Here is a 14434-nt window from a genome sequence, read left to right as displayed (position 1 = left end):
AGAAGGTGTGGTATGGTGCTGAGGTGTCAGGGGGAGCACGTCCACGTTTCGTTGATCCCGGGCGCTCTAGGCACGGCGGGATCAAAGAGCCCCGATCGTTCTCCGCCTCTACACAGCCTTCTTCTTCTCGCACGCTGGAAGCCACTACGCCTGCTTAGGCAGGTCAGTACCTACATACCTTAAGTCTCTCCTACGCCCGCATTGCGGGACGGTATGTTGGTTAGTTAGTCCTGTGCACCGTGAGTGTGGGAATTAGGGCGGTGAACATTGCTTTCAGAGAGACTCTTGCGGCAGGGCCAGCCGCTTGATACCCTTCTAAAAGATCAGGGTGAGTCGCCCCTGCGTGTTCCGGCCCAGCACACACTGAGTGTGTCTAATCTAGTGCTTTTTCACGCCAAAACGCTTGCGCCCCTGCCAGGTAGTTATCTACTAGCGCTCTAAGCGTTGGTGTTGCTCTTTCTCCTCCAGGGTCTTGGTTCCTGTATTTGCCTAAATGGAGGACTACATGGAGCAAGAAATTCTGGGATGCTGTGGATGCATCTATCCACCAAGCAGTTAACGCAGCCATGGGGCCTTTTGAGCAGCGTATAATGCAGTATGCATTTGCTTTTGGGGCGCAGCGCCCGCAGAAGCGCAACAGCAGTTGATTCAGGCCCCTTTGAACGCCTACAAAAAGGCGTTTTTGGCTAGATCAAGTGATGTGATTTCCCCCCCCCCCCCCCCCCCCTCCTCCTGTAGCTCCGGACCTGCCCCCTTTGCCGGTCGACGACGAGGATTCCTTGGAGGAATCAGGGGACAAAGCCAGCCCCTCCATACCTTGGCATCCCACAGAGCCCTTACCACAGAGACGCAAGACAGCGAAGGACAATTGGACATGCTGGTCCCTGACGACCTTGTCTACCCCCGTTCATTGGAATGGACTCCCTCTTCTAAAGTTTCTACCTTTGTGGCTGGATGCTTACGAAAACCTCTTGAAAAAGGAGGTGCGAGCTTGCCTTAAGGCGGAGTGTCCACTCCTGGCCCTCCCGGGCAAGGTAGCGTTGACCCCGGAGGTGGACCCTAGAATGGCCATCTTCCTACAAAAGTATATCAGCGATCCCAATAAAGGGATCGACTGCTGTGGGCGGGCTTGCCAGGTCAAGCGCCTGGGTATAGCAGGCCCCCTAACTAAAGTCATTGAGCTTGCGGAAGAGGCTAAAGTCTCTGATACCCCTCTCTCTGCAGACAGAATCTGTAGCTGGGCTCAACGCTCTATAGTCTTCCTAGGCAATGCAAATTGCTCCCTCTCTACAGAGAGGAGACGCTCCTTCCTCATCAAAGTGGATCCGAAGTTGGGCGACTTCCCCTCTTCGGAGGCGGGGGTTATAGCGCAGGGCAGTTTGTTTGGAGAGCCCTTTATAAAGGAATTGACCACATTCGTGACCATCTCGCGCAGTCGTCAATCAAGCGGTCGTTTTTATCCCTAAGGTTTTCGTGGGGGCAGGCCGTGACAGGGGGCGCTCGATCAGCCGATCCTACATACAAGGCCCTCAACGAGGCAACAGCAGGAAGCAGCAAGATGCAGGACGACAGGAATTCTTCCAGTCTCGACGAGGTTCCAGGGACCGCGGCGGAAGAGGAACAGGCCTAGAGGCAACATGCCTAACTCCGGTGAGACTCCCTTCTCTTTCCCCTTGCATGATGGGTGGAAGGTTGGCATATTTCGTAGACAACTGGAGGGTTATTACTTCAGACGCCTGGGTATTGCAAACTGTCCAAGGGTTCCATATAGAATTTACGGATCCCTAGTTCAAGATGTGCGTCTTCGTTCACTGGTTTTTGCAGAGGATCAGGCCTCCCTCATAGACTAAGAGGTGACCGATTTGTTGCAAAAACGTGCGCTGCTCCCCACACACCTCTACCCCAGAGGTTTCCTAAGCAACATTTTTGTAGTCGACAAGACGGACGGAGGGCAGCGTCCGGTAATCAATTTGAAGGAGTTCAACCAATGGTTGATATACCGACATTTCAAGATGGAGGGCATCCATCTGTTACGAGACCTTGTCCAACCAGATGATTGGATGGTCCGCTTCGACTTGAAGGACGCGTACTTGGTGGTACCTATCTTTCCTCCCCACTGTCGCTTCCTGCAGTTTATATGGAAAGACCGAGTGTTCGAATTTGTTTCCCTCCCTTTCGGTCTATCGTTGGCCCCTTGGTGCTTTACCAAGGTGCTAAAGCCGTTGATAGAAACGCTACGGGCCAGAGGGTTTCACCTCATTATTTACTTGGACAAACTTCTACTCCTAGAACAATGTCCAATCAAGCTCTCCCAGCAGTTGCAAGTCACAGTAGACTTTCTCCTGAGTCGGGGGTTTATTATCAACACCAAGAAGTCAAGCCTGACCCCGTCCAAGCAGCTAACATTTCTGGGGTTTGTAGTGGATTCTTTATCCCGCACTCTGAGTCTTCCAGCTCGCAAGATTTCCAAGATCGCAGAGAGCTTCGTCGGATGCTTGCACCCCAGTCCACCTTGCTCCGCCAAGTGGTGCGTCTAGTTGACTTATTAATTTCCTCTATTAAAGCGATCTTCCCGGGCCCGCTCCATTACACAGCGTTGCAACGCCTGAAAGCTTCCCATCTTCGCAGAGGCCTCCAGTATTCGGATCAAGTTCCATTGACAGACGAAGTTTACATGGAGATGACAAGGTGGCTCAACCACATGAAGGCTTGGAGTGGGAGAGCCATTTTCGGCTCCGAACCAGACTTTGAAATCGAGTCCGATGGCAGCAAGTCGGCTGGTGGGCTCGCTGCGGGGCCTCCTTTACCGGAGGAAAGTGGTCCGCAGACTAAGAACGGCTCCACATCAACTGCTTAGAATTGATGGCAGGGTCCTTCGCAATACAATGCTGGACAAAGGGCAGAGCAGATGCAGTGTGCTCCTAAAGATGGACAACTTATCGGCCGTCCAATACATAAATCACTTAGGAGGGACGAAATCCAAAGCATTGGTGGACCTAGCCAAGGATTTTTGGACTTTCTGTCCGTCCACAACATCTCAGTGACGGCGGAATACCTCCCTGGGGAGTCCACTGTCATGGCTGATTGGTGCTCCAGGAGTTGGTCGGACATGAGCCTCTGGCAGCTACATCCTCCGACATTTCCGCGCCTTCACGACTGCTGGGGTCCCTTTTCAGTGGACCTCTTTGCGTCCCGGTTAGACCACCAACTTCGACGCTTCTTCAACTGGAAGCTGGATCTCCTCGTGACAGCGACGGATGCTTTCCTTCAGGATTGGTCCAAAGAAGAGGGGTATGCTTTTCCCCCGTTTGCCATGATATTGCGGCTGACGACCCAGGTCAGACGGCAAAAAGCGAGGTTCGTCTTAATCACCCCTTATTGGAGCGTGGTTTCCAGTTCTTCTGGAACTTTCTTGGGATTCTCCAATCCTTCTACTCCCGATCCCTTTCTCCTGAAAGATCCTCAGGGCAATCTTAATCCTCTAGTCCAGCAAGGCCAGATGCCCTTGAGGGCATGGTGGATTTCGGGCATCGTTGGAAAATCTCTGGCCTTTCGGCAGAGGCTCAACCGTTGTTGGGAACAGCCTGGGCAGACAGTACTAGCAAACGCTACAAATCGGCTTGGTCCAGGTAGGACCGTTGGTGTGTTAGGGGCGGTCACGATTCCTTGGAGTGCGGAGTGGTGACCATCATGAATTTCTTAGCCTCGCTGGCCACGCAGGGCTTAGCATACCGCACGGTCAACAGATCGGCAATTTCAGCTGGGCACCTTCCGGTTGAAGGAAACCCGGTTGGTGAACATCCCCTGATATGCAAACTGTTGCGCTTTATCCGTCTTTCACTTCCTCCGGAGCCAAGACAATCTGCTTTGTGGGATGTTTATAAAGCTCTGCACTTGTGTCAGTCATGGCAACCTAATAAATACCTCTCCCGTAAGGGGCTTTCAGCTAAGTTAGCCCTGCTTCTCTGTTTGGTATCTTGTTGAAGTGTGTCGGACGTTAAAGTATTGGACATTTCCAGCCGTGTCTTTACTCCAGAGGGAGTTACATTTCATATAACGCGCAGGACTTAGTCTGATTCCAGGGTTATATCCTACCCAGCTTCCGACAAGGCCTCTAAATTGGGCGTAGTTTGATGCCTCAAAGAATATGAGAATATGACAGAAGAGTCTTGCCCACTCATTTACTTAAGGAAGCCTTTCAAAGTTTTTTTCCCACCAACAATAGCTCGAATCAGATGGGTGATGCAAGAGGTGGGCATTAATGCCTCGCAGTTTGGAGCACACTCAGTACGAGGAGCAATGGCTTCTAAAGCTTTTACGTTGGGTGCCAGATTGGAGGACATTCTTAACTCCACAGATTGGTCTTCCGACTCGATGATTAAAAGGTTTTATTTTAAACCAGTCATAAGTATGGCGACTTTGGTGGTGGATAAGCTTTGAACGAGAATAATCCTGGCCTCCGGTCCGGCCATAGAATGAAAAATGGCCTAGTTACCATGACAGAAAGTTTCAATTCTATTAAGGATGCGGAGGCAAGGATTATTCCCGCCCATGGCTCAAAAAGAGACCTGAACCCACCCGTATGGAGGTATTCACATCAATCTGCCTTGGTTATGGTTGTGCCCTCGACGTATGGGATAGGTGTAGTTCTTTGACGTCTCTATGTTGACTTTTATATCCAATGATTTAGATATGTGCTATGTACCTGGTATGCTTCGCACAGTACGAGGAATGGTTTCATTTGGCTGCTCCTAGGTCCTGAAGGTTCCAAATCGGACTAGACTTCTTTGGTGTCTGGCTGGTCTCAATCAAGAAAGAGGAAGGTTATAGGCTGCAGCACGACCTCATGGACCAGGAGCGCCTCTGAATGGAAGGCTGAGAGTGCATTATGAACTACAACAATGTTGTGATTTGTAGTTTTTTTGTGTAGAACTGAAGTGCTCAGTTATGGAAATAAAAAAAGATTGAGCATAATCCTCGCCTCCTTGTCCTTAATAGAATTGAAACTTTCCGTCATGGTTACTAGGAAATTTTTCATTGTGTAGAAAATGATTTCTCTTTTGGAACCCTCTTTTCAATGCTTACTAAACCGGCCAGGTATTTTAAACTCTTATTAGCCACCACCTACCTTTGAATCTTTTTCAGTTGTAAGTGTTTGAGCATCTTGATATGTTGCTGTTTTTTTCTCTTTCTGTCTGTGAAGAAATTCTCCTGAAAAACACCAGAAGGGCCATTCCCTGTGAACATTATATACTGGATATTCCCTGTATTTAGTAGGCCCAGGGTCAACTGTGCACGGGGCACTCCTTGTGAGCAAACAATACAGGGCAGACACAGACCATGCTCTGTATACACTAGGCACAATGTAGATTTGCCACAGTGCATGGCCAAAGACCTTAGCAGTCCTCTGTACATACCTGCACATGGCAAAAGGTAATGTCCTCCAATCAGGGTGTGCCATTTGTGCCCTATATAATGTGTATACCTGCTACACCCAGGACTTGCCAAATGTTAGTTACCATGTCTGCAGTACATACAGGGGTTATAACATTGCACCGCAGACTAGGCCCCGTATGTACCATGCACAGATCATGGTCAATTGCACTGCTCTCTGCACAGTACATATAGGGCATATATTGCAGGCAATGCCATTTATGGACTTGACTGTCTTTGAACTGTGTATGCCCCAAAATGGACCTGAGCAGTTTACAGTAGCTTCAGTGTACATTTGTTATCCAGAACATACATTCATAGGAGCCTTGACCAAAATGGGCATTGCCGTATGGCCTGAATGTATTAAACTGAAGACAGGACATTCAGTTACATCATAGAACCCTAGAAAAAGACAAGAAAAGGTAAATCACGTGAGTGAGTGCTAAATACACAACTTGTTGCAAGATGTGTTAAGAGGTTTTTATAACTCGATGTGAGTTTCTCTCAAAAAAGCACCTCAACTGATGTACTTCAGTTCTTTAAACACTTTTACTTTGTGTGAAAGCTGGTTATAAACATAGCTCACATTGCAAATGTTGTATTAATATACACAAACAACTGTATAGCTTTTCTTTAACTAAATATGCATTGATCTAAATGTTTGTGTACATATATGTTCTTTGAAAAATAAAAAATTAAAAGTGACATTTTAATTAAGTGTTCATCAATTATACTGTAATAAGCTATGTTTAACTTGCACCTCTTTCATTCACTGCTTATGACCTCGCAATTACATCACTGATTACATGTTAATTGATATCACTGATGGCCTCAAACTTGATGTATATACTTTTGGTGTTATCATTGATATCATCAGTCATGTAATCAATTATATTTGCAGTCATAAGTGTGGCGGGGGTGCAAGTTATATTCAGCTCATTAAACTATAGTTGGTAAATTTCAGAGTTTATTTTGTTCTTTAAATGCTAGTCTTTACTTTATTTAAACATCTAATATATATATGTGTGTATGTGTGCATATATGTGTGTGTGTGTGTGTGTGTGTGTATGTATGTGTATATATATATATATGTATGTATATATATATATATATATATATATATATATATATATATATATATATATATATATATATATATATATATATATATATATATATATACACATATATATATATATATACCAACACAATCCATTAACGTGAATCAAATAACTCACAGGTGCCGCGGCCTCAATTCATAAACACCGTTTTTGAATTGAGGCCGCGGCACCAGTGAGTTATTTGATTCACGTTACTGGATCGTGTTGGTGTATTTGGGAGTGGCGTCCCTGCCGCACTTCCCGCCGTGGAAGTGGCTCGGAATTTGCCGAGTTGTACGTTTGGATATATATATAATTATTATATATATATTATATATATATATATATATATATATATATATATATATATATCTCCTACTGGCGGTCGCCAGTAGGTAGTTATAGTTAGGATTATTTTGTATGGGGAATTTGCAACATTCTATTGGGAATAACTTTGGCGCCGGTTGAGGAATCTGCCTGAAATTTTCCTCAAATTTGCCTCGCTCCGCCCTGCTCCTTCCTTGAAAGTTTGGGGGGGATTCGTCAAGCGGGGGCCAAGATAAAAGGGGGTCCCAAAACGTGTTTTCCCTATGTTAATTTCCATAGGGCGGTCAAACTCACTTTTAGCCGAACGGCTGAATGGATTTGCACCAAACTTGGCAAAATTGTAGGGACTGGTAGCCCGATGTGCCTTTGCTATGTTTTAAGATATGTGCTTCAGTGGATTTTGAGTATTTTAGGTTAAAAAAATATATATATCTATAAGCACGTCCCGGTACGCGCACTGGGGCGCGTACCAGCGCGCTACGCGAGTTCGCGCGCGGAAAGCTGATTGGCTCTCGGGTGTCTGTCAACATTCCAAACAGTCCGGAGCGGCCGCCATCTTGTGTCTCGGTAGGATCGAGACACAAGATGGGGGGGGGAGCGCCCGGTACGCGCACCGTGGAGCGTACCGGGGAGCGTACCATGGGGAAAAAAGAATGACGGAGTTTTTAAAAAATGTTGTCTTTTTTTATAAATTGGAGATAGTTCTAAAAAGAACTGTTTTCTTTTCTTCTTTTTGTTGTTTTATATTTTTTTAATGTTTTTTTGAACATTTTTTACTTTTTTTGGCTTTTATGAACAATTTTTTATTTTTTTGTTATTTTTATGGGGAGAAACAAAAAACAGGGAATTGTAAACGGCTCAACTGGAGCAAAAAAAAATCAGGAAAAAATTAAGGTTTTTTGGGGCAATTGTTGTTGTCACCATCACGGTTGATGAGTTTTATGCTTTGCTCACCATAGGTAATTGTTTTACAACTGATTTTGTATTGTCCAAACTGGGGTTGTATGTTGGAACCATCTCCCTTGTCTCTGGACCCGATGGAGTGGGTTGCTTTCTTTTGGAGGTGCTGGGTGGAGATTGGGGAGGGTTTCTGGCCAGTTCTCGGACCTCTGCCGCAGCATAGTTGTTAGGATGCCGGCGTTGCATGTGGCGAATCATGGTGTTATTGCCAAAAGAGTACTTTTTGTTAGGGTTCCCCCTTGAAAGTTCAGTGCCACAGATTAGGCAAGTAACCCTTGGCGCATTTACTTTTTTGAGGTCCTTTGGGATGGAAAAAAACTCCCAGATAATGTGCTGCTTTGGCCTATATGGGGTATTATCTTCTGGCAGGATCGTCTGTCCTCTCCTCCTCCTCCTACCTCCTCCTCCTCTTCATCTCCACCAATATGGTGTTGTGGTGGTCCTCTTGGTGGTGGTAGTGGCTGAGATGCTCCTGCTGCTGCTGCTACTGAAGCCATTTCAGAGTACAAATTAGCAATAGCTCTGGAAACAGGTCTTCCTCACTCAAAGTACAAAGTGAGAATGAGGAAAAAAGGTGGGGGCTTTCATCATTAGGAAAAAAAACTGTCCTGAACCAATGAAAAGTGTTATTTTCAGGTCACATGACCAGGGCTTTCATCATTTGGAAACCAAAACTGTCCTGAACCAATAAAAAGTGTTATTTTTAAGTCATATGACCCGACGCGCTTAGGCTACGCGCCCAGGGGCGCGTTGCGTAAGCGCGTTGGATGGTTACGTAGCGCGATCGTATGCGCTCGAGTGCTTCCGGGTGCGCTTACGCCGTCCGTATCACGCGGATGCGGCTACGCGATACGTCACAATGATGTTTTCGTTCGCGGCAATAGCGCTAATGGACGCTCACCGGTACGCGCCCCGGGGCGCGCCGCAAGACTGCGCTTACCGGTGCGCTCATGGTACGCACCCCGGGGCGCGCCGCAAGACTGCGCTTACCGGTATGCTCACCAGGACGCGCACCGGGAGCGCACCATGGCAAAAAAAAAAATATATACATATAAAAAATAGTATTACATAAATATACAATATAGGATTCATTATAAAAAATATACTTGATAGGAATAGAAATTTGCTATTAAAAAACCTTTGAAATTCACTGAAAAAAACATAGGTTTGAGGCCCTATATATAGTTATGAATTAGCATTTAAAAAACCTATTAAATTCACTGAAAAAACCATAGGTTTGACACCAGTTATAGTTAGCTGGAAATTTTACTGACGTAAAACCATTGAAATTCCCACGTTATAGTTAGTTGGACTCACTATAACATGCGCGCCTGCAATGCACTTCTAATGACGTCACATGTTACATCACTCATGACATGGTCAGTGACATCACTCATGACAACAATGGTTTTATGTCAGTAAAATTTCCAGCTAACTATAACTGGTGTCAAACCTATATTTTTTTTGTGTGAAAAAGATATATATATATATATATATATACACAAGTGACTGTCAGGATCACGGCATTCTTGCATTCTTGGCTTCAGGAACAGCGTTGCAGGAGTTACCAGCGGTCAAGACGTTTGGGGAATCGGGAGAGGAGAAGACTTCAATAATAGCACAGTCTCTTCGTTTTTCAAGCGTCCACATTCATCCAGCACTCCACGAGATAACAGTGGATTCAGGGGGACTAATCTTACCTGGCTTTCCATTACTGCTGAATGCTGGGAGTTGTAGCTTGCCGACGCAGCTACAACGCACCTCCTCCAATCAACCTGACCCACCTGGATGGCCACCAATGGCAAGACGCCGTTTTCCACTTAAAAACGAATGGACAGATTTTTAAAGTGTAACTGGCATTTGAGAAAGACATTGCTGTCGAAACGCGTCATGCCACACTCTGCTGAATAAATTCCTTTCCTTAACTCCCCGCTGTGTCTCTCCGGTTCTTCACGTAGGAATCGACTTCTTTTATTCTAATTGCACGTCAGCCCCTGGGCGCGCTTGAGCAGACCCGTCTTCTAAAGTGGCCGGAGGCACAAGGGCAGCTACGGCATCTCTCTAATTATCCAAGGTATTGGAAGCACTCCGGCTCGCCGCTCTCCTAATTAGCAAGGCTCCCGCTGCAGCCCAGCAGTCCGTGACCTCACGGAGAAGTCAGGATCACGGCATTCTTGGCTTCAGGAACAGCGTTGCAGGAGTTACCAGCGGTCAAGACGTTTGGGGAATCGGGAGAGGAGAAGACTTCAATAATAGCACAGTCTCTTCGTTTTTCAAGCGTCCACATTCATCCAGCACTCCACGAGATAACAGTGGATTCAGGGGGACTAATCTTACCTGGCTTTCCATTACTGCTGAATGCTGGGAGTTGTAGTTTGCCGACGCAGCTACAACGCACCTCCTCCAATCAACCTGACCCACCTGGATGGCCACCAATGGCAAGACGCCGTTTTCCACTTAAAAACGAATGGACAGATTTTTAAAGTGTAACTGGCATTTGAGAAAGACATTGCTGTCGAAACGCGTCATGCCACACTCTGCTGAATAAATTCCTTTCCTGAACTCCCCGCTGTGTCTCTCCGGTTCTTCACGTAGGAATCGACTTCTTTTATATATATATATTTATATATATATATATATATCTATATATATATATATATATATATATATATATATATATCTATATAGCCATTCTTTCCACAGGTTGTCCAAGAATAACGAGAGTGAGCCCAGATTTCGTGCCAATTTCTCGGTGATTTATTTATTAATCACACCAGCCATCCGCCACAACGAGTTTCACCTCCCAAACGAGGCTTGATCACATGACGTTAGTTGAAACAAACAAGGGTCTTAAATACACAGAAAAATGGTAGCGGCATTGCGCTTAAAGTGCTAAAGTGCTTGTGCTGTTACCACTGGGCTTGAGAGATTTGCAGTGTGACTCCGTGTGTTGAACGCTCATTGCTGAACTATGCGGTATGCGGGGTGCCGCTCGAGAGTCTCTCTGTGACTGGGAAGCCTGCCTACACGCACGGGAGTTGCTTTGAAGATCCCTACCTTGCCCTGGACACTCGGGCTGATTGAAGTCTGTTCCTGGCGCTTTGTGGCCGCAGAGGAGGTGAGAGGCGCGGCGAGCGGGACTGCGAGGACCAGCATTCCTGCAACATCACCAGCTGGTTCCTCTTCCCGCCCGCGCCCCCTTCCAGTGCCACGCCCCCCGCCTGGGTATTAATTACCTCTCGCGGCCCCCGCTCCGCGGGAGCCGCTCGAGAGTCTCTCTGTGACTGTGAAGCCTGCCTACACGCACAGGAGTTGCTTTGAAGATCCCTACCTTGCCCTGGACACTCGGGCTGATTGAAGTCTGTTCCTGGCGCTTTGTGGCCGCAGAGGAGGTGAGAGGCGCGGCGAGCGGGACTGCGAGGACCAGCATTCCTGCAACATCACCAGCTGGTTCCTCTTCCCGCCCGCGCCGCGCCCCCTTCCAGTGCCACGCCCCCCGCCTGGGTATTAATTACCTCTCGCGGCCCCCGCTCCGCGGGAGCCGCTCGAGAGTCTCTCTGTGACTGTGAAGCCTGCCTACACGCACGGGAGTTGCTTTGAAGATCCCTACCTTGCCCTGGACACTCGGGCTGATTGAAGTCTGTTCCTGGCGCTTTGTGGCCGCAGAGGAGGTGAGAGGCGCGGCGAGCGGGACTGCGAGGACCAGCATTCCTGCAACGTCACCAGCTGGTTCCTCTTCCCGCCCGCGCCCCCTTCCAGTGCCACGCCCCCCGCCTGGGTATTAATTACCTCTCGCGGCCCCCGCTCCGCGGGAGCCGCTCGAGAGTCTCTCTGTGACTGGGAAGCCTGCCTACACGCACGGGAGTTGCTTTGAAGATCCCTACCTTGCCCTGGACACTCGGGCTGATTGAAGTCTGTTCCTGGCGCTTTGTGGCCGCAGAGGAGGTGAGAGGCGCGGCGAGCGGGACTGCGAGGACCAGCATTCCTGCAACATCACCAGCTGGTTCCTCTTCCCGCCCCGCCGCGCCCCCTTCCAGTGCCACGCCCCCCTGTCATATATAAGTGCCCCTGGTTACGCGCATCGCGGGACGCACGCGGGGCAGAGATCGGGGCGAAGACCGGGCAAAGTGCGGGCCGTTTTAGGCCGTTAGAGGCCGGCAGAGACCGGACCGGGCCTCCCCTCTAACGTCGTGCCTGTCCCAAGTCTCCTCCCTTTCATATCTTTAGTCAGCGGCCCTGACTGTTCCTTTCGCCATGGCTACCAGAGTATCCAGGAGCAAGGCTGCTCAACAGTGCTCTAGCACACTGGAAAAATTCTTTCCCAAGGCCAGTGCTGCGGTCAACTGAAGGACACACAGTGCCAGACACTCTCCCTGAGGTGAGCACTGAAAACGTGTCAGTGGGCTCCTCGGATTCCTCTTCAATTGATGTTAGTACTCCAATACCCCTTGACGCTACCCACTTATCACTCATGGATAGTATTGACCAGACAATTGAGTCAGTCCTCCAACAACTTAGGACCCCGTCCAACCTACAGAGGGATAGTGAGTCCTTGCGTCTCTCCGGGGTGGTGGAGACCACTCCCTATGTGAACTGTGCGGAAATGACTAAGTCGCAGGATGGGGGCCAAGTTGTAGTGCTAACGGAATCCGTAAGCAGCAGAGTGGACCATCCTCCGAAAAGGAAAAGGTCAAGGAAGCTAAGAGGGGCAAAAAGGGCCAAAGTGGACAAAACCAATCAAACACTGGATGTCAGTACGGACATTTCGGCTTCCCCCGAGGTCACTTCCCCGGGAATTGGGTCCGATCAATCAGGCTCGACATTAGTCACAGCTGTACCAGTGCACTCTGGGCCGTTTATATTTGGTGGAACCCCTCCTAATATTGCAGATGCCCTAATTAGTTCACTCACGGACATCCTCAAGAACCTATTGAAACCCTTGTCTGCAAAACTGGACTCTATAGATGCTAGACTCATGGCTCTAGAAACCTCACACAACAGAAATAGTCCTAGTGGGGGGTTGGGTCCAAGTGCACAGACGGCTCCCCGGGAATCAGTGGGGAATAGACCTCCTACTGCTGGAACAAGCACACAGGCCCAGACTGGGGCACAACACAGCACTACAGGTAGTCATGTCCCCCCATTGCCCTCTTCACAAACGTCCAGGCCCCCTGTCCCCGCACCTAGAAGATCCAAGCAACCCACACCACCCCAACCAACGAGTGAGGGGCGTGCTGCCAACGGACATACTGGTCGCCCCATTAGTCCTAACACTAGGCGTAGGGCGGTCAATCTGCCCCCTGAGGCAGTGCCATATACAGCGATTATGGTGGGGGTTCCTGAGCTCACTGGTGACACTAGAGAGCCACAGGACTCACTCCGTAATAAGGTAATTAGCTGGCTCAACATCAACAGGCCCCTCCCTCCCAATATCAAAGGAGATGTGTTGATGGTTAGAAGGATCCCATGGATTGGAGTTACCCCCAAGAACAGGGCGGGGGACTGTATCATAGTCAGCTTTAAAAGCCCACTGGTTGCCCCTTATATTTGCAACTGGCTGGTAAGGCCTGACAAGTCCAACATCGAACTAGTGTCCCTCTCACACTTCTACCCAAATGTTTGTAATCCAGTTGTGGGGAGGGAACAGAGCTGGACTAGAGTGGGCTTTGCAGTAGATGGTTCACGGTACAGACCCAAGCATAATACACCTCCCGCTCATGGCAACTTCATCCATCAGAATAGATTCTCCTGCCTGGACCAAGTAGATTGACCACAAAGGGGAGACATACTACAACATCCAGGAAAATCTGCCTTTGGGTTTCCAGACAGGGGGGAAGGTTTATCTGTTCCCGCAACTGATAAAAGGATCCAGGTCATTGCCATTGAGGGGGGGTTCTCCTTGGGAAGCATCCCAGTGCAAGCAGAGGAATCATCAAGCACACTGACTGCTTCTATAATGCAATCAGTGGAGCTTGCTGTATTACCCACCCCGCCGCCCACTATAACTGGTTTCGGTGACCCAGACAATCGTACACATGACATCCCGCCTGTCTCAAGTGAAGCAGGTTTGCAACCTCAAGGTCCAGGGTTGAGTATTCTCTCCTGGAATGTGGCAGGCATTACAAGTAAGGTGGGCACCCCGGAGTGGGATCTCCTAGTAAGTGAAAGTGATATCCTCCTTTTCCAGGAGACGTGGGCAAGGGAACCACAGTCTAGGAGGGGGTTTGATATCTCTGAAATCCCGGCAAAGTGGAATGGGAGGGGGAGACCTTCGGGCGGTCTAGCAATCTGGGTGGCGAGCCACATTGGGTGCCAGGTGGAAAGGTTGGATACACTCTCACAGGACATTCAGTGTGTGCTCCTCAGATGGCCCGGCAGAAGAACATGGGCCATTGTTAACGTCTACTCACGACCAGTTGCTGTGGGCAATGAATCCCCCACCCTAGTTGAACTCATCTTTTCTAGGACAATAGCCAGGTGACCTGAAAATAGTGATGGGTGGGGACTTCAACTGCCACTTCGAACCCCTGGAGGGCCTAATGGAGGGTGCCTTTACTGCCGAGGATGATCACTGGGGAGTCCCACCTTCCTCCTCACCTCATCCCAAAGCTTGG

At 48.5% G+C, this 14434-nt stretch overlaps 1 protein-coding gene across 1 annotated transcript in view; it reads left to right on the top strand.

Annotated features, from left to right (window-relative positions):
- CEP290 (centrosomal protein 290) overlaps nucleotides 1-14434 on the top strand; it is a 1386965-nt gene that overhangs the window by 50526 nt on the left and 1322005 nt on the right. The window lies entirely within an intron of this gene.

Source organism: Lissotriton vulgaris, chromosome 1_1 (assembly GCF_964263255.1).
Source record: "Lissotriton vulgaris chromosome 1_1, aLisVul1.2, whole genome shotgun sequence".
Taxonomy (NCBI): domain Eukaryota; kingdom Metazoa; phylum Chordata; class Amphibia; order Caudata; family Salamandridae; genus Lissotriton; species Lissotriton vulgaris.
Note: the sequence above shows the minus strand (reverse complement) of the source record. Positions and strands in the feature narration are given on the sequence as shown.